The following is an 18,820-nucleotide window of genomic DNA, read 5'->3' on the forward strand; positions in this document are numbered from 1 at the left end:
TATTTCTTTTGTTTGTCTCTTGTATCCAAAAGACTATATTTTGAGCAAAATCACTGTCATTAAATACATTAAATATAGCGTTATTGCAGATGGTTGCAGAATGTATTAGTACATAGAATATACCCCAATTTGCGTAACAGCTCTCCTATTGTTACACGTCTGACTGCTAATATTCACCCATTTTTTATTTACAAACATGGCAGTTTTATACAGTTCAACTTAATAACACACTTGCTCCCACCTGAACCTAATAAAATACTTACTATAAGAATAATGTCAATGTGCATTCTTGTAGCTAGGGTTTACATGTTTCATTGGTTCTTTCCTTAGGGCAAGTTTCTGAAACTGGACTTGCTAACTCTAAGGATAAATCCCAGTCCTAAGGAAGGACCATCACATTTTAGCACTGGAAGGCATCTGCCAGTGCTCACTGTAGAAAAGAAGCTGTTCCTGAAGCAGGATAATTTGTTCCGAGCTGGGACTCACAAGCAGCACCACGGACACCTCCTTCCAAAGTCACCTCTTAAAACAGATGTGCATCCTTCCAGCCTCTGCTGTATTAGTCCTAAAATCATAAAAACATCACATCTTCTTGCCAAAAATGCAGATCTCGTGAAGGCAAGTATGGGCATTTGTGTCCAACATTTGGAGGAAGGAGCCAAGTAGAGAGGGCGTGCTTGGGCCACTGTAGATGCTGGATTGGAACAATGTTCCACCAGCTACAAGCAACAATTTACAATCCATCTTCCTCAACTTATTACTTATGTCTTAAATTATATTTGCTACTCAAGTTACAGTACAGAAAGTGCATTATAAAGGTGTTTAAGTTGTTTCACTCTTTTCACTTAAATAAATGCATCCCCAAACACAATTTTATGTAATCGCCAAAAACCAATGTTTGTCTCATGTATATTGAAACATGATTAATTTTAAGTTTATCGATAGATCACCCCTAATCATTCTGTTTATCAAAAGTAAATGTCACATTCTGGAAAACACTATACTCAAATATAGTCTGAGGTCTCTCTTAATTATCCTACTTTATAAGAAAAATAAAATCTGATGAATGTTTTGCTTTTAACTAAACTACATATTACAGGTGTTTAGAATTGAACCTTAATTACAGCAATTGCCTTGGAGTCTTCTCCAGGTTGGCAGAGTTTGTCCTGCCCAAGGGTAAAGTGTTATTAGTAACTGTGCCTTGTTTTGCCATGACTCTCATTAGCCTTTGCAAAGAACCCACCCATTTGTTGATTTCTTTCACTCTCACTGCCTCACTGTCAGTCAGGCCGATCATGTGCTGGCTGCATTTCACAGACGAGAATTTTAAGACAATAGAAGTTTAACGGCTTATTTATGTTTGTCCAGAAAACTTGCACTAAGATGGCAAGCCATGTTTCTCTACATTAGTATTGTGTACCTTACTAGAGAGAAGTGTGAGAACTGGATGGTTTATAATCCAGGAATGTCTTCATTCTTGTCTTGTAAATGGGAATATTCTTTACCTGCCACCTTTCCTTCTCTTGGTTTCTTTCACTCATGTGATACTCAGCTGAGGTTGTCCTTCTAAGATTTTTCTTTTTAACCAGTGCCTCTGAATATGTGTTAGAATTAACTGAAGGGTACTTTTAAAATACACTAAATCCTGAGCACAGTCCTGGAGATGTTGCTTTTTTTTTTTTTTTTTTTTTTCCACTTTTATTTTAGGTTTGGAGGTATATATGCAGGTTCGTTATGTAGATAAACTCATGTTACGGGGGTTTGTTGTACAGATTATTTCATCACCCAGGTACTAAGCCTAGTACTTCATACTTATTTTTCCTGCTCTTCTCCTTTCTCTCCCTGCTCCCACCCTCCACCCTTATGTAGACTCCAGTGTCTATCGTTCCCTTCTTTGTGTTCATGAGTTCTCACAGTTTAGCTTCCACTTATAAGTGAGAACATGTGGTATTTGGTTTTCTGTTCTTGCATTAGTTTGCTTAGGATAATGATCTCTGGCTCCATCCATGTTCCCGCAAAAGACATAATCTCATTCTTTTTTATGGCTGCATAATATTCCACAGTGTATATGTACCTCATTTTCCTTATCTGTCCTCATCTGTCATTATCTTCCTTATCTTCCTCATCTGTCATTGATGGACATTTAGGTTGATTCTATGTCTTTGCTATTGTGAATAGTGCCGCAACGATACTATCAATAGAATAGACAGGCAACCTACAGACTGGAAGAAAATATTTGCAAACTGTGTATCTGAAAAGGTCTAGACACCAAGGAGCACATTTTGGGTTGAGAACCACTGTTTAACCAGCATTGATATTACTCAGAATCTTTTTTAAAAATTCAGAATTCCAGGTTCCTCCCATCCTTCACAATCTGTATTTTAACAAGGTTTTCATATTATTTGCATGTGAATTAAAGTTTGAGAGGGACTGCTCTGTAAGGGCACTTGTCTACCTTTATGTTTTTATTGGTGCTTTGGTTCACCTCTGTGAACACACTGTGCCCAGGGTCAAGAACTCAACTGACCCTGAAAATAAATATGGAATAAGTGAAACAATACCTCTGTCTTACCGTTCAGGCCTGAAGAAGCATATATAAGTATTTACTCATCCAAAGAATTTTGATAACATGATAGAGAATTCCAAACTTTAGGACATGACTTTGAGCAGGCTGGAATCATTGTAGACTCCTTCTTCCACCTGAACCTTAGTTGGGCCCTCAAATGTTACTAGTCTTTTTTATTTTTTATTTTATTTATTTATTTATTTATTTTTGAGACGGAGTCCCACTCTGTTGCCCAGGCTGGAGTGCAGTGGCGCGATCTTGGCTCACTACAAGCTCCGCCTCCCAGGTTCACGCCGTTCTCCTGCCTCGGCCTCCCGAGTAGCTGGGACTACAGGCGCCTGTCACCACAGGCGGCTATTTTTTTTTTTTTTTTTTTTTTGGTATCTTTAGTAGAGGTGGGGTTTCACCATGTTAGCCAGGATGGTCTCGATCTCCTGACCTCGTGATCCGCACTTCTCTGCCTCCCAAAGTGCTGGGATTACAGGTGTGAGCCACCAACGCCCGGCCTATTAGTCTTGGTAGTGGAAGAAAGAAGCTTGGGAATCAAATAGCTTCCCTACGTGTAGTGTGATCTTGGGCAAGTGACTTAACCTCGTAGAACTTCACAATGTTCTTAGGAGAATGAAATAAAAATGATGCATGCAAATTGACTAATGCATGACAGGATTGCATGAAATAGCTTAGATGCTTACAAGTTGTATGATCTTGGGGAAACATGTTTAAATCTGTGGGCCTCTGTTTTTCTTATCCATAAAAGGGGACAAAAGGGGTGGAGATGCCTCAAGACTAAATGGGAAAACACCATGAATGTGCCTAACAGGATGTCTGGCATTTGGACAATGCTCAATAATTTGCTGTCTTCACTATCATCATCATTATTTCCTTCTATTGATTGCATATGTATTTAGATTGATCTTGATTTAGTAACTTCTGCCTGAGTAAAAAAGACAAAGAAAAATTTGAAACCATCTTTGCTTCTTGTTTTTCTTGCTTTTACTTCCCATTTTCTCTCTGATTGGTCAAGTTATATTTTCTTTGTTTCCCATTTTTTTCTAACAAATCTACAAAACATCATCCTCGCTTTATTCTGATATTACATCATTATTGTGTTCTTAACGATCATTCCCCAATTTCTGGCATCAGGAGCCAAGCCGAATTTGACTAGGGAAATCATGTTGCTGATATGCCAAGATTTTAATCACCAGGAATGAACTGGATGCCATTGGAGGCAGCCGAAATGCAGGCCTGAAAAGCCAGTGAAAATGACATGAATCTTTTTAGTTACAAAAAGTGTGGTGGAGACAGGGACAAAGTGTGGAGTTGAGTTTAGAGATGAAAGATAGTAGAAGATCCAGTCTATTCGCAACGTCCCACCTCCAAGCAGCATGGTCTCCCTTGAGGCAGCTGCCTAACACATTAGACCACATTTCTTAGCATGTTTTCCTCCTCAGTGAATATTCTGCAGCTTTGGATCTATGGCTTTGAAAGAAAGAAAAAAGACATTTCCAAAAGAACAAATTAGCTAGCAGCTTCCCTCCCTGCTCCTCGCCCCACCCAAAGTCAGAGAATCACTTTGCAGCCGCTCTCTCCTGCGCAGAATTACCCAATTATCTTCTAAATTATAAAAGGGAAATCTTCCCCACCAACTGTTCGTGGCAGGGCCAGGATGTGCAGTGTTGCAAAACTGCAGCAAAAAACGTAAACAAAAGAATCCCGGAACAGGGGGCAAGCTGTCCACATACGCCAATCCCAGTAGCTTCAATCAAAAGCAGAATTGCTCCCCCAATAAATGAAGCCAGTACAACTAATAAACTCAGGCGCTAATTGCTGGCTGCAGATGTATTAACTGAAGCAAATGCGAACCCGGCAACCATTAATTATCTAATGAGGCCAGCAGTCTTCTGATGAGGTGGGGGCTGATTAAATATTAAAGAGTGACATATGGAAAGTGCCAGGAACAAAAGATTTCAATCTGGGGGGAAAAAAGATTGCACGAAGTTAAAAAAAAAAAAAAAAAAAAAAAAGGGCGGGGAGAGAGATTCTTTCTCTTTCTTTCTTTCTTTCTTTCTTTTTCTTTCTTTCTTTCTTTCTCTCTTCCTTTCCTTTCATTTTCTCTCCCCCACATTCTTTTCTAAGACAAGAGCCATCTCTGTGTCTGAGAAAGGTAATTAAAGTCCCATTGCTAGCACAAGTCTCAAAGTGACTTCAGTGAAATCTGACTTCTGAAGCTTCAACTCAGATGAAAAGGTTTCAGATTAAAAGGGGGTGACAAAAACAGTTTCGTGTAAAAGCAGTTGTCTCTTTTTTTTAACCCTTAGAGCTAGGGTGAATGCCTGCTGTTTAGCTACTGCCTCTGCTTTTCATCTACTGAAAGCGAACTTCTCCACTGAATCAAACCGTGAGGAACGTTCGTAGGTAGGGTCCTTGCAGAAGCTGTTCCCAGATTGGTCTTTAAGCTTCTCTTCTAAGGCTTGTGTATTAAATCATAAAGAGACACCCTTTATAGGACACTAACAATGTGCCAGACACGCTGCTAAACCCTTAATATAAGTAATCCCATTTATTCCACAAAATAACATGCAAGACAGGTAGTTACTCTCCCCATTCCAAAGGCAAAACATTTGAGGCTCAGACTTGCTCAATGTGTGAGCAAGTCTAAGTGAGAAAAAAAAAGGGGGGGGGGAAACAAAGAAAATATAACTTGACCAATCAGAGAGAAAATGGGAAGTAAAAGCAGAAAAGACAAGAAGTAATGATGGTTTCAAATTTTTCTTTGTCTTTTTTCCTTCAGGCAGAAGTTACTCAATGTGTGGGCTCAATGTGTGACTTGTTCAGTGTCACACAGTTAGGAGCAGGACTGAGATTTAAGAGCAGGTTGTCTATTTTAATGTCTTAGTTCTTAACCATTGCACTACGTAGCCCTCCAAATAAGAGCAGCTTAATGTCCAAGTGATACAGGAAGCACTTCTTGCATGATTCCTTCTTCTAGTAGAAAAGTAGGAAATAGATTTAAGTGGGTTTCTGGTTGTCCCTGGATAAGATGATGGTCTGACTTTCCAGAATGATTCAAATGCGACTTTTTTTGAAGTTGTCTGACCCCAGGAAAGACTTGGGGTGACCAGCCATCTGTTTTTCCATGGTTGAGGGGTTTCCTGTGAGCAGACAGGACTTCCAATGCCGAAACCAAGACAGTCCTGGACCAAGTGGGATGTTGGTCACTCTGGCAGATTGAGACAAATTTTTGTCCAGCTATCCTTAATTTAAAAACCCAAGACATTTTTAATGTCACCTAAACATTTAAATTTAAATACAACTTGTGTTTCAGAGGGCTATGATTAGGAAGGAGCAGGGATGTGGTAGTTCTGCCTCTACCAACTAGTTAGTCATTTCTACCTCTGGGTCTCAATGTCCCATCTAAAAATTGAAATGCTCAATGAAGTGAGCAATACCCACATTTTCTTGCAACTTTAAATTCCTGTGAGTCCAAAGGGGGTAAAAATGGGCTTAAAGTCATTGTCATTAATGATGATAACTGACATTGGCACAGTACTTCACAGTTTTTATAATACTTTCCTTAGCACCGTCCAATAGGATTCTCATACAATCTGGAGATATAGACAAACTGTTAGGTGTTATATTGGGAAAAGGGACACTCATTAATTTGGAGTTCTTATAGAAATAGTCATTAAAGCAAACTGCATTAAAAATAAATCAAGGTACCAAGTTAAAACCACAGATATTGCCTCTTTGCCCATTCCAGTGATCAAGCATTTAATGCCCTGTAGGTTTTTAATAAATACAGTAAATAAAATGTACACAGTAGAATATAAAGTGTAAAATACAATAAATAAAATATAAATTTAATAATACAAATAATAAAATACAAAACATATATTTTAAAAATTGAAAAGTGAAAAGTGACTATTACTTCCTTGCACTAAAGAGAAAAGTCTTTCTTTTCTTCAGGTTAGTTCTCCGCTTTCCCAGATCGATAGCCCAGCATTCACTAAAGTGTGTTCCACGCATACTACCTCGGTGACATGCTACAGAAAAAAAGAAAAAAGAAGTTCTATCACAATTACGTATATATAAAACAACATGGATGAATCCCAAAGCATCATCATGATTGAAATCTGACACCATTTAAATAAAGCTTTAAGCAGGCAAAACGAATCTTTGGTGACAAAAAATAAAAATGGTAATTTTTGCTGGGCAGTGATTTTAAAAAGCCAGAAAAGTGATTTCCTCTGGGTGGGTGGGTGGAAGTGGGGATTAACTGGAAAGAGGCGTGCTGAAGCCTTCTGGGATGATAAATTCGAGTCACACAGATATATGCATTTGTCAAAAATCATTGTCGGATACCCTTACAATTCGTACATTTTGCATTACGTTATTTTTTCCTCAATTAAAAATGTGACCATGAAATATGTTTAAGTCTCATTTATAATAGGCATGCTGAAGTGTTCATGTTTGAAGAGCTCTGATATGCTGTGATTTACTTTAAAATGGCTCCAAAAATAAAAAGGATTGGGGAATAATAGGAAAAACAGAAGGATAGATGGGTAGATAAATAAAACAAAGGCAGCAAAGTGTTAATTGTGGAATTTAGGTGGTGAATACATGGGTATTCGCTGAACAATTTTTAATTGTTCAATTAATCTTTTAATTTTTCTATTTGTTTGCAAATTTTTATAATAAAATGTTGGGCAAAAATAGACAGATTATAATCTTTAAAAAGCTTCAAAATTTAGGCAATGTCACGTGCGATGTATCTGTATCCCTCCCATCTTCCCCTTGGGATGTTTACAGCTCAGAAGCATATTAAAGGCTCTAAGTCTTATAGTTAAAGTAAAATAAGTAAACTATATTAGTCTCATACTTCCTAAAAATATTTGGTTATAAAACTCTTGGTATTATTTATATTTTTTGTTTGTATTGGTGAAGCATCTTTAGTTGTTTTCTTTTTTTTTCTGCACTGTGAAGTATATACCACACTCTCAGAATACATTTACACCTAGAATCTGGTATTTCATAACAATGTACGTCTTTAGGATGTGTCAAGTCAAGTTTAGGATATGGTAATTGTTAGAATTTGGATTCTTATTTTATTTTATTTTATTTTTCGAGATGGAGTCTCACTCTGTCACGCAGGCTGGAGTGCAGCATCGTGATCTCAGCTCACTGCAACCTCCACCTCCCGGGTTCAAGCGATTCTCCTGCCTCAGCCTCCTGAGTAGCTGGGATTACAGGCACACAACACCATGCCCAACTAATTTTTTGTACTTTTAGTAGAGACAGGGTTTCTCCTTGTTGGTCAGGCTGGTCTTGAATTCCCGACCTCAGGTGATCCGCCCCCCTCAGCCTCCCAAAGTGCTGGGATTGCAGGTGTGAGCCACCGTGCCCGGCTTGGATTCTTTTCAAACTGGGTAGACATAGGTACACATGTTTCCCGTTTGAGCCAGAGTTTGCTCACCTGTGAATGTGTAAAATGGCTCCTTCCTTGCAGGAATAATGTGAGGAGTAAATGAGGTGATTGTGTAATGTGCCTACCCTTAAGGAAGAAGAGACAATGCCAATAGCATTTGTTGTTCATGTTGAAAAGGTTTGAGCTGTGAGTAGAATCAACAGAGATGAGATAAGTCCCTCCCAAGACACACTGTAGTGAAAAATCCAAACAATTGATATTCAGAGAAAAAAAATGTTCAATCCCCATAGAGAAAATACAGTTATATTCAAAAGATAATAGTCTGAAGCTACCTCAACGAGTCCCAGAAGAAAAAGGAGTCCTATCTTCAAAGTTCTGGGAAAAAATTAGAAATGACCCAAATGACCTTCAACAGTAGAACAGATAAATAAATTGTGGCATATTCATGCAATGGAATAATACACAGTAATGAGAAAAAGACCAACTGTATTCCACAACACTGTGGATGAATCTCACAAACCTAATGCTAGGTGAAAGAAGCCAGAGACAAAATAGTACACACCTTATTGTTTTATGTCCCTAAAATATAAAATGAGATAAAATTAATCTATGTAGTTAGAAATGCAAATATTGGTTACTGTTGTGCTGATGGTGGGAGAGGGATGAGAGAGACTGGCGGGGAAAATGAGGATAGCTTTTGGGTATTGGGGATATTCTGCTTCATGATTTGAAACCCATTCAACTTTATACTCATAATCATTATATTTATCTAGCTAGCTAGCTATAATACTCCAATATAAAACTAAGAGATTTGGAGATGGATGCAAAAGTCTTAATGTGCTAACAGTTGGAATTCTTAAAGTATAAAATGTAAGAGACTGAGGAGAAATATTAATTACATAAATAAAAGAAAAAACTAACTAAACTAAAGATGAATATGAATTGCTAAACCAAAAGGACTCAAGTCTTCATGGATAAGACTTACAGACTTGCAAATATCTAATAAATCCTCATGAGATACCCAAGTCTCAAAGATAAAAAATTGTGCTATTTTGATGAAAAGAACAGACTACAAATACAAGACAGAAAATTAGGCAGATTTCTGATATTTCACCTACCACACTTTGTAGGCTGTTGGGTAAAAAAGATGGTGATAAAGTATTTCACATCCAACTAAAATACAACTCTTGTTTAAGCGCAGAGGCAAAGGTGTTTGAGGAAGTTGATTGAGGAGATACTTGAACCAGAAGAAAATTAAATAAAAATAAATACAGACAGAAAGATAAACTATACAACAAACAGAGGTGGGCAATGGATCTTGTGATATCGTAATTCTACCTAATTGATTGATGATACAATGACAGGGAATGATAATTAGTCCTTAGATAAGAATTCTCAAAACAGGAGCAAATACCTCTGTTTTGATCATCTGAAAAACGTTAATGATACTATGTGTATTTGTCTGTTCTCACACTGCTAAAAAAGACATATCCAAGGCTGGGTAATTTATAAAGGAAAGAGGTTTAATTGACTCACAGTTCAGCATGGCTGGGGAGGCCTCAGGAAACTTATAATCATGGTGGAAGGGGAAGCAAACACATCCTTCTTCACATGGCAGCAGGAGAGAGAAGAATGAGAACAGAGTGAAGAGGGAAGCTGCCTATAAAGCCATCAGATCTCATGAGACCTTACAGTCATGAGAATAACATGGGGGAAACCATCTCCATGATTCAATTACCTCCCACCAAGTCCCTCCTATGACAAGTGGAGATTATGGGAACTATAATTCAACATGAGATTTGGGCAGAGACACAACCAAACCATGTCACTATGGAATTGAATTTCTAAATGTTCTAAACACTATGTATGAGTTGAGAGTGTCCAGGGAGTTCAGAATAAAAGATTTTAAAGGCTTTGGATGGGGCAGTTAAGGAACAAGTAGAATGAGTGGCAGCGTGGTGAGAGATATAGTTAAATTATTAGCATTTAGTATGGTATTGTAAAAAATAGCTTTAAATATGGCTGTTTAGGAGACAGCTGCTCGTGGGATGGAGCTTCCAAGCAGTTATCCCAAGCTACTAAGAAGGATAAAAATACAAAAGTTGATTGCATGATTTCAAGGTTGATTGTTGCCCGAATCTTAGTGTATTGACGTTGCAGAAAAGCAAGCGTGTATAGCAGGTGCATTGCAGTATGTGGTGATAGACCCTTTGCTTTTTGTGGAGAGGAGGCAAAGTAGAAAAACAGACAGAAGGAGAAAGAAGAGGTTCTTTTTGTTGAGAGCTGTGGTAAGTGGACCTTGGAACACAAATAGCATTTTCAGAGAGGGAAGTTGCAAACATACCCCCTGGGCAGTCAGGGAAATACCGCTGTGAAATAAAACCCAACAACACACAGCTGCAGATCCCCTCGGTGTGACCAAGATGCTGAGAGGTTTTACTTCCAACGAGGGTAGTGTCACATTCTGGAAAACACGCCACCCCCAAAACTGATTTGCCTAAAGTGTAAGAATGATCCCTTCCCCAACTCCCATTTTATTTTTTTGATAATCCCCCTCTTTATTATAATCTTCTTAATATCCATCTGTTCCCCTTTAGGCAGTGGCTTCTTAAATTCAAATATCAGGCTATTTTTATCGCAGAAGAATATGTAAAGCAATAGAAAACAGTTTAATGGATTTTGGAGCCTGTGGCCCTCTTTAGTAACATTTCCATAATGAAATCCAGTTACAGGCATCCGTGTTGCCACAGTTGACTGTTCACAAAATGAGGAGTGAATGCTTCCTTCCTGGAAGGTAGCCCAGCAAAGCAGAGTGTGAGATAGCCACCCCTGACAGCCACCTGGTATTTCCTCGTTCTGCTTTGCACTGGATTATGTTACTTAACTTCTGATGCAATGAAACTCAGCGACATTTGGACAATGTGTTCCATGCCTGGGTTCTGTGGAATGGAGAATAGAGAGTGGTTTTACAGAAGAAGACCCAGGGAGAATTCTTTTCCCTAGGAAATTAACGTTTCAAAGAACACTGAGGCTAAAGATTTCATGAGACAGCATTATCGAAAGGTGTAGTGCAGAAGAATGAATGATCTTCACACTTGACGGCCATACTTCAGGATATATTCAAGAAGTTATTGTTTTAAATGGACACCTTGTGTCCTCAAATCCTGTATAACAACATAAAGATACAGAAAAATAGTCACCTGAAGGGAGCCTGGGCTCTGTCAGGGAATGTTGTTTTGTTACAAGGTGGGAAACACAATGTTTCCTTGCATTTTTAAAATCTGTAATTCCCAAGGTTTTTTTGTTTTGTTTTGTTTTTGTTTTTGTTTTTGTTTTGAGACAGAGTCTCGCTCTGTTGCCCGGGCTGGAGTGCAGTGGCCGGATCTCAGCTCACTGTAAGCTCTGCCTCCCTGATTCACGCCATTCTCCTGACTCAGCCTCCTGAGTAGCTGGGACTACAGGCACCCGCCACCATACCCGGCTAATTTTTTGTATTTTGTAGTAGAGACGGGGTTTCACCATGTTAGCCAGGATGGTCTTGATCTCCTGACCTCGTGATCCACCCGTCTCGGCCTCCCGAAATGCTGGGATTACAGGCTTGAGCCACTGCACCCGGCCTGTAATTCCCAAGTTATACACAATATGATGCAGACTTGAAAATTTGAAAGTAATTTGCAGTAACTTGAATGTAGGTGCACATGCTACTTTTAATCTGTAGGAGTTTGCTGAGTGTTTTGTGATGTCTTTTGAAAGGACGATTGCATACTTTTTGTTTGTGCAGCTTGGTGCCTGAAGCCTGACTGTCCTAAGACCCACAACGGCACCTCATTGGCCCCATAAATGAAGGAGTCCTCTGAAACTCATTCACCTGGCCCAGCAAGACAATTACTCATGGCTTGGGTGATTACTGCTGAATCTCTAGAAAGTACAAATAGAACTACTGATCTTCTTCTGAGCAAAAACATCAGAGCAGAAAGGAATAACTACAAAAGATGCCCAAATAAATTGTTTTACTTTATATCCTTGTAAGAGCGTTTGACTGTCTCATGGATTTTTAAATCAAGTCTATGGTCATTTCTACTACTATCCCCATTTTAAAGAAGTAAAAACTGAGGCTTAGAGGAACTAATTTCCATAGCCAAGTATTTTATTTATTTATTTAGAGACAGACTCTCTGTCAGTCACCCGGGCTGGAGTGCAGTGGCGTGATCTCAGCTCCCTGCACCCTCTGTCTCCCCAGATCAAGTGATTCTCCTGCCTCAGCCTCCTGAGTAGTTAGGATTACAGGCACACGACACCATGCGCATCTAATTTTTGTATGTTTAGTAGAGATGAGGTTTTACCATGTTAGCCAGGCTGGTCTCAAATTCCTGATCTTAAGTGATCTGTCTGCCTCAGCGTCCCAAAGTGCTGGGATTACAGGCGTGAGCCCCCAGGCCCACTTGCCATTGCCAAGTTTAACGATCTCATTAAGTGGTGGCAGTTTGTCCTAGAGCCAGCACTACCTGACTCCAAACTTTTAAGCCCTTAGAACTCCTGTTTTACTGTTTTCTTTGTGATGATCAAAATCTGCTCCTTTGTTTCCAGATGGTGAAACTGATATTCAATGAGAAGGGACAGGGATTTCCGAAGGACGTACGGACTTATTGGCAATTGAGACTGAAATCTGGATCTCTTGTAGAAAATTATCCCCTAGAAATGTAACAGTATACAGATGGGGTCATCGATTCACTGGGAAGTTGTATCCCACTGGAAGTGTTTCCTACTAACTGCAGTGGTAAAGTTGGCTGCATTTCCCTCCAAGCCTGCAGTGTTGTTGGGCCAATTTATAAAGCTTGGTTTTCAAAAAGAGAATATGAACAAAAGAAACTAGGGTTTAGACAGACCTCTTAGAACTGCTGAAGGCATCTCTGCTCTCAGTAAAACAGGTCCTGGGTGGATGTTGTATAAGTAGCTTTTAAAACGGTGTGATTTAGGAGTTCCAGAAACGGCCTTGCCTTCGTCAAATTATCTTCTTCCACTGCTCAAAGCATCTGCAAAGATGAACAGGTGTTACTTTCTTCAGTTAAAACATAAACTCAGTCATTATTATTCAGCAGCAATTATTTTATTTTGTATTATGTTTATTGTGGTAAAATACATTATAGCATGAAAGTTACTACTTTAACCATTTTCAAGTGTGCAGTTTAGTGATATTAAGTACACTAATATTAGTGTACTTGTATTGTTGTACAGCTATCACCACCATTCATCTCCAGAAGTCTTTACATCTTGCAAAATGGAAACTCTGTACCCATTAAACAGTAACTCCCCATTCTTCTCTTCTCCCAGCTCTTGGTAACTACCATGCTACTTTCTTGTGAATTTGACTATTCTAGGTACTTTGCATAAGCGAAATTATAGTGTTTGTCTTTTTGTGACTGGCATAGTTCACTTAACATAATGTCTTCAAGGTTCATACATGTTGTAGCATGTGTAAGGTTAAATAATTTTGTATATATAGTTTTTTTTTTAGATGGGGTCTTGCTCTGTCACCCCAGGCTGGAGTGCAGTGGTGTGTTCTCTGCTCGCAGCAACCTCCTCTTTTCGGGTTCAAGCAATTTTCCTGCCTCACCCTCCCAAGTACCTGAGATTACAGGCACATGCCACCATGCCCAGCTAATTTTTGTATTTTTAGTAGTGATGGGGCTTCACCATGTTGGCCAGGCTGGTCTCAAACTCCTGATCTCCAGTGATCCACCTACCTAGGCCAAATCCCAAAGTGCTGGGATTACAGGCGTGAGCCACCACACCCAGCCAAATAACATTTTGTCGTATGCCTGTGATGCATTTTGTTTATCTGTTCCTCTTCCAAAGGACAGAGGTTAGTTTGCTTCCACTTTTTGGCTATCGTGAATAATACTGCTATAAACATAGGTGTACGACTATATCTTCAAGACCCTGCTTTCAATTCTTTTGTGAGTACACCCAGAAGCGGAATTACTAGATTATATGGCAATTCTATTTTTATATTTTTGAGGGACGCCAAGCTGCTTTTTCAGCCATAAGTATGCACCAACAGAAAACAAAGATAAATCTGCCAGGACCCCTCAAGATAACAGGCTAGTTGGGGAAGAAAATGAATATAAACATGTAATGACAGTGTATTGGGATCAAAGAGGCAAGGAAGGGCTGGCTGAGACAGCAGGAGAGCTCTGAAGAAGGTGTGCTTAGCTCTTCCCAGAGAGAGCAAGGGAGGCTTTCAAGAGGTGGTGGCATTTGAAATGAATCTTGAGCGTGTGTTCACTGAAGATGAGGGCTTTTTATCCTGGAGAAGAGACGGCTCAGGACTCATGACTGTTCCCATCAAGTCTCTGAAGAGCTATTATGTAGAAGACTGAGCACATGTCTTCTGTGTAACCCCGATATGGAAGGGAGACAGACTTCAGATCAATAGAAGAATGAGATAGCCAAAAATTAGAGCTGTCCAGCGCTAGTACAGGCTGTCAGAAGGTAGAGAGTTCCACGTCACATTTCCAATGACAACCTGTCAGAGGATGGCAGGGAAGATTCATTCAGCAGTTAGTATAGAATTGATGTTTTCTAAGACCTCTTCCAACTTGTGGTTTTGATTATTCTAACATTGGTTCTATTAAAGCATCTCTTAAGATCCCAATTTATTAGCACATTTTTTTCTTTAAATTATCTCTTACATAGATAGATGATAGATAAATGAAATATATACACACAGATCAGCATATATTGATAAGAGCTATGATGATAACAGCTAACATTCATTAATCAACCTATGATAACATAACAGCTAATATTTATTAGTCAACCTACTTTGTGCCAAGCACTGTTTTAGAAATGTTTTATTTTATTCACTTAATCTTTATATTAACCTTATGCATTGCATACCATCATTATACTCACCTCACAGACTCAAAACTTGTGGCAGAAAAGCTGAGTAACTTGCCCAACATCACATGCTGATTGAGTTGACATTTAAACTTAGGCTCTTTGACCCCAGAGGCTAGACTCGATTCTATACCGTATACAGTTTCCATGAATAGAGCAATTTTTAAAAACAATAGTTGCTGTGTACCATTGTCTTATTAATTCTCTCCACAATTTTTGAGGTATTTATTATCATACCTTCAGTGAACCAGTGGGGAATTGGAAAACCAGTATAGTTTACCCGCCTGTTGCTAGCCAAAAATCAAAGCCAGACCTGTTTGCCTCCTAGCGGTTACTGGCCAAAATATCCCCCAACTCCAATACCCTATTAGATAAATAATCTAGCATCCAAAGAAGACAAAGGACATCTTCTTTGCCATTATCTCATAAGAACAGAGTATAAAATATAAAATGACATTATTAACTTTGGACAGATGCTCGGTTTTTAACTCATTACTTACCCATTTTGCCCTGCCAAGAGAAATATGTTCTTTGGAAGTTTTGTGTGCAGATGAATTGTAATTTAGCTGCCTTTTTTTCTCCCTAATGCATCACACAGAAGGCATTGTAGAGGGCTTGGTCATAAAATGAAATTGTTTTATTTTTAATGTTTATTGCTGGAGAGGACCAAGTTGAAAATCAAACACATGGGTCTCATGACTTTAGTCAGGAGCAAACTTGCTAATAGATTTTTTTAACTTTAAATTTAACAACTTAACAACTTGGCAATTTAATTAACTTTTTAAACACAACATTAAACCAGCCTGTGGGACTTTTCTGCTGCTGTACTTAATCGTGGCAAATAGCCTAAGAAGTGGCAAGAAAAACAGATGAGACACCTTTACAGTGAAAGATGCACCATCTGTAGTTGCCAGCTAGAATATTTTGTCACAATCTAGGAAGTAGAACTCGAAACATTAAAATAGCTCTCAGTTGGCTTTTCCTTGAGAGTTTAACAATGGCATCACAGCAACCATTAGGGAAAAATAATACTACAATTTCATAGCAGGAGAATTTATTGTCTGGTGCATTCTAGGGAGGACACTCATATCTTTCGACAATAATTAATTAACCCAATAAATACATGCTGAGTACCTACTGATGGAGTCGTTTTAAAAAAAGAAACAAGCAATATCCATGCTTTCAAAATGCTTAAAGTCAAGGCGGGGAAAGATATGCATTAACCCAGTAAAAACAGAACAAAACGCTTGTTCCCATTTACTGAGTATTATTATTACCATCTCTTTCTGCCAGGTGATTTACATGTGTTATTATCTCATTGAAACCAAGTAGATTTCATTAGTCATCTTGTATCTAGAGGAAAGAGACAGACAGGGATTATATCAGTCGACTAAGATACCACAGCTAAGTTAACTCACTGATATTCAAACCTAGGTTTATTCATCCAAAGCTGCAAAGCCAGTGTTTGCCAAATTAAAGTTATTTGCACACCACAGGGACCTTTTATGCCCTATTCATGCATTACCCAAACTTGTGCTTATTTATTTATTCATTCAATCGTAATGAAATTTCATCCCATTTTCAGCAGCAAGGTGTGTTAAATTAATGGTTTGATTTAACCAAGGTCATGTGACCTAATTTGACTGGGTCCAGTGTTTACACCGTGTGTCTCTAAAATTCAAACTCATGTTCTTCAACACATTTTTTTTCATTTGCCTACTCAAAGGGAGTCAGGAATTTTAGAGCAAGAACTAGAACTATAAGAACCTTCTAAAATGTCTAGTTACCTTTATGGTTTCCACATGTTCATTTTTTTCCTCTCTATTGTTTTTCCATAGCTATTGTAAGAAAAGCAAAATAAAGCTAAAGTGTTTATTTAGGGGAACAAGGAGGAAAGGCTCAGTGGTGGGGGTCCGTCCTAATTATTAGAGTTACGTAAAATTAGGAATAAAGAATTGAAACACAATTTTCCAGGATCCTCCATATAAAACCCAGTGTTGTCCAACTCCAGACTCAAGGCCGTAGGTTCTATGTTATCCTTCTTATGAGAATCTCACCATCTCTGCCTCATAACTGGTTGCATCTCAACTTTCTCCCCTCAGAGTGTACAGGCACCTCATACTTAGTACTATCCTTCTCTGACCAACATTGATCAATTTTACTGAAAATAAAGAGGCTTCATTTTCCCTCCAGTGGCTGGAGAACTGTCTGATTGGTGATGACCTTTCCCTACCTATAACAAACAAATTTTGTGGTGGATCAAAGTTTCATTATTTATTAATGACAAACAGAAATAATATCCTTAGTCATGACTCTGGTTTTTGTTCCTTTTGTTATAACAAGTATTTAAATTTTATTTTTTTCCTGGAAGTAAATCTTAATGTCAATGCTCTATGAAATTGCAACTGAAAATGGTCAGGGCAAGTTTTCAGGGATTAGTGTCCCTGCCTTGGATCCAACCCAAATATCTCAGCTCTTTGTATTTGTTCAGTTTTCAAGTAAATGAATGATGTTGTTAGTGTTACATCAGTATTCCATGGCTCAAATAATGAAGTTTGATGAGTACCCAACTACTATGATTCTTTAATTTTCAAAGGAGTGGAAACTGATGGCCCAAGAGACTGAAATTGACTTGGCCGGGTTCACTTAATGTGTTGCAAAGTTAGAACCCGGACTGAGCCGTTCTGCAGCTTCCATCCACATTCTTCCACTACGTCACAATACGACCCATGGAGTCTACTTCAAGTCAGGGAGGAGATAGCCGCTTTCATTGATGTGGCCTATTTTTCTTTGACAGTGAGTCGATATCATGGGTAGCATAAGAGGTTGTTCTTGATGGTCCCCAAGGTCCCACACAGTTCCAACCTGCAGTGATTCTCTCTCTCTCTCTCTGAACTTTTCTTTAATTCTCCTGTTGTACAGAGATGTAATGCAATGTGCTACAGTAGGAGAAAAACTTTCAAAGTCTTAGTGGATCCTAAATAGACTCATTTAATCTACACAGGGATTTGAATCCTCACATAAGACATTTTGCTTAATTAAGCCACATTCAAACATGAAAAAGTCATGTTCATACAAACTTAAGGATCAGATTTACAACTGCTGAGCACCTAGAGTCTCAATTAGCCACATCCCGATTTTTGCTGAGAAAAGGTCACCAGATTTTTCAGTCTTTTAGTTACTTAAAATTCAAGTCAGCCGTCCCAACCATATTCAAATGTGTAAAAGGAGTCTTGGTTTATCTTGAAGCTTCCATGGAGAAAGTGGGCTTCATTCACTCATCTAACAAATATGTATTGAGTACTCTGTGCCACCTAGTGTATTAAACATGAGGAAGATGCATTGATAGTGAAGACTTGTCTGCTTCCTACTCTGTTGAATGTTGCAGTTTAGTGAGGTGTTGGAAGACTAGATCCTTTTACAGGAAAGGGGTCCAGATTCAGACCCCAAGAGAGGGTACTTGGATCTCAAGGAAGAAACAATTCAGGGCGAGTCCATACTGCAAAGAAAAACAAGTTTATTAAGAAAGTAAAGGAATAAAAGAATGGCTACTCTACAGACAGAACAGCCCTGAGAGCTCCTGGTTGCCCCTTTTTATGGTTATTTCTTGATGAGATGCTAAACAGTGAATGGATTATTCATGCTTCCCCTTTTTAGATCATATAAGGTAACTTCTTGATGTTGCTATGGCATTTGTAAACTGTCATGGCACTGGTGGGAGTGTAGCAGTGAGGATGACCAGAGGTCACTCTTGTTGCCATCTTGGTTTTGGTGGGTTTTGGCCAATTTCTTCACTGCATCTGTTTTGTTAACAAGATCTTTATGACCTGTATCTTGTGCTGACCTCCTATCTCACCCTGTGACTTAGAACGCCTTAACCATGTGGGAATGCAGCCCAGTAAGTCTCAGCCTTACTTTCCCCAGCTCTT

The sequence above is a fragment of the Macaca mulatta genome, chromosome 20 (assembly GCF_049350105.2).
Source record: "Macaca mulatta isolate MMU2019108-1 chromosome 20, T2T-MMU8v2.0, whole genome shotgun sequence".
Taxonomy (NCBI): Eukaryota; Metazoa; Chordata; class Mammalia; order Primates; family Cercopithecidae; genus Macaca; species Macaca mulatta.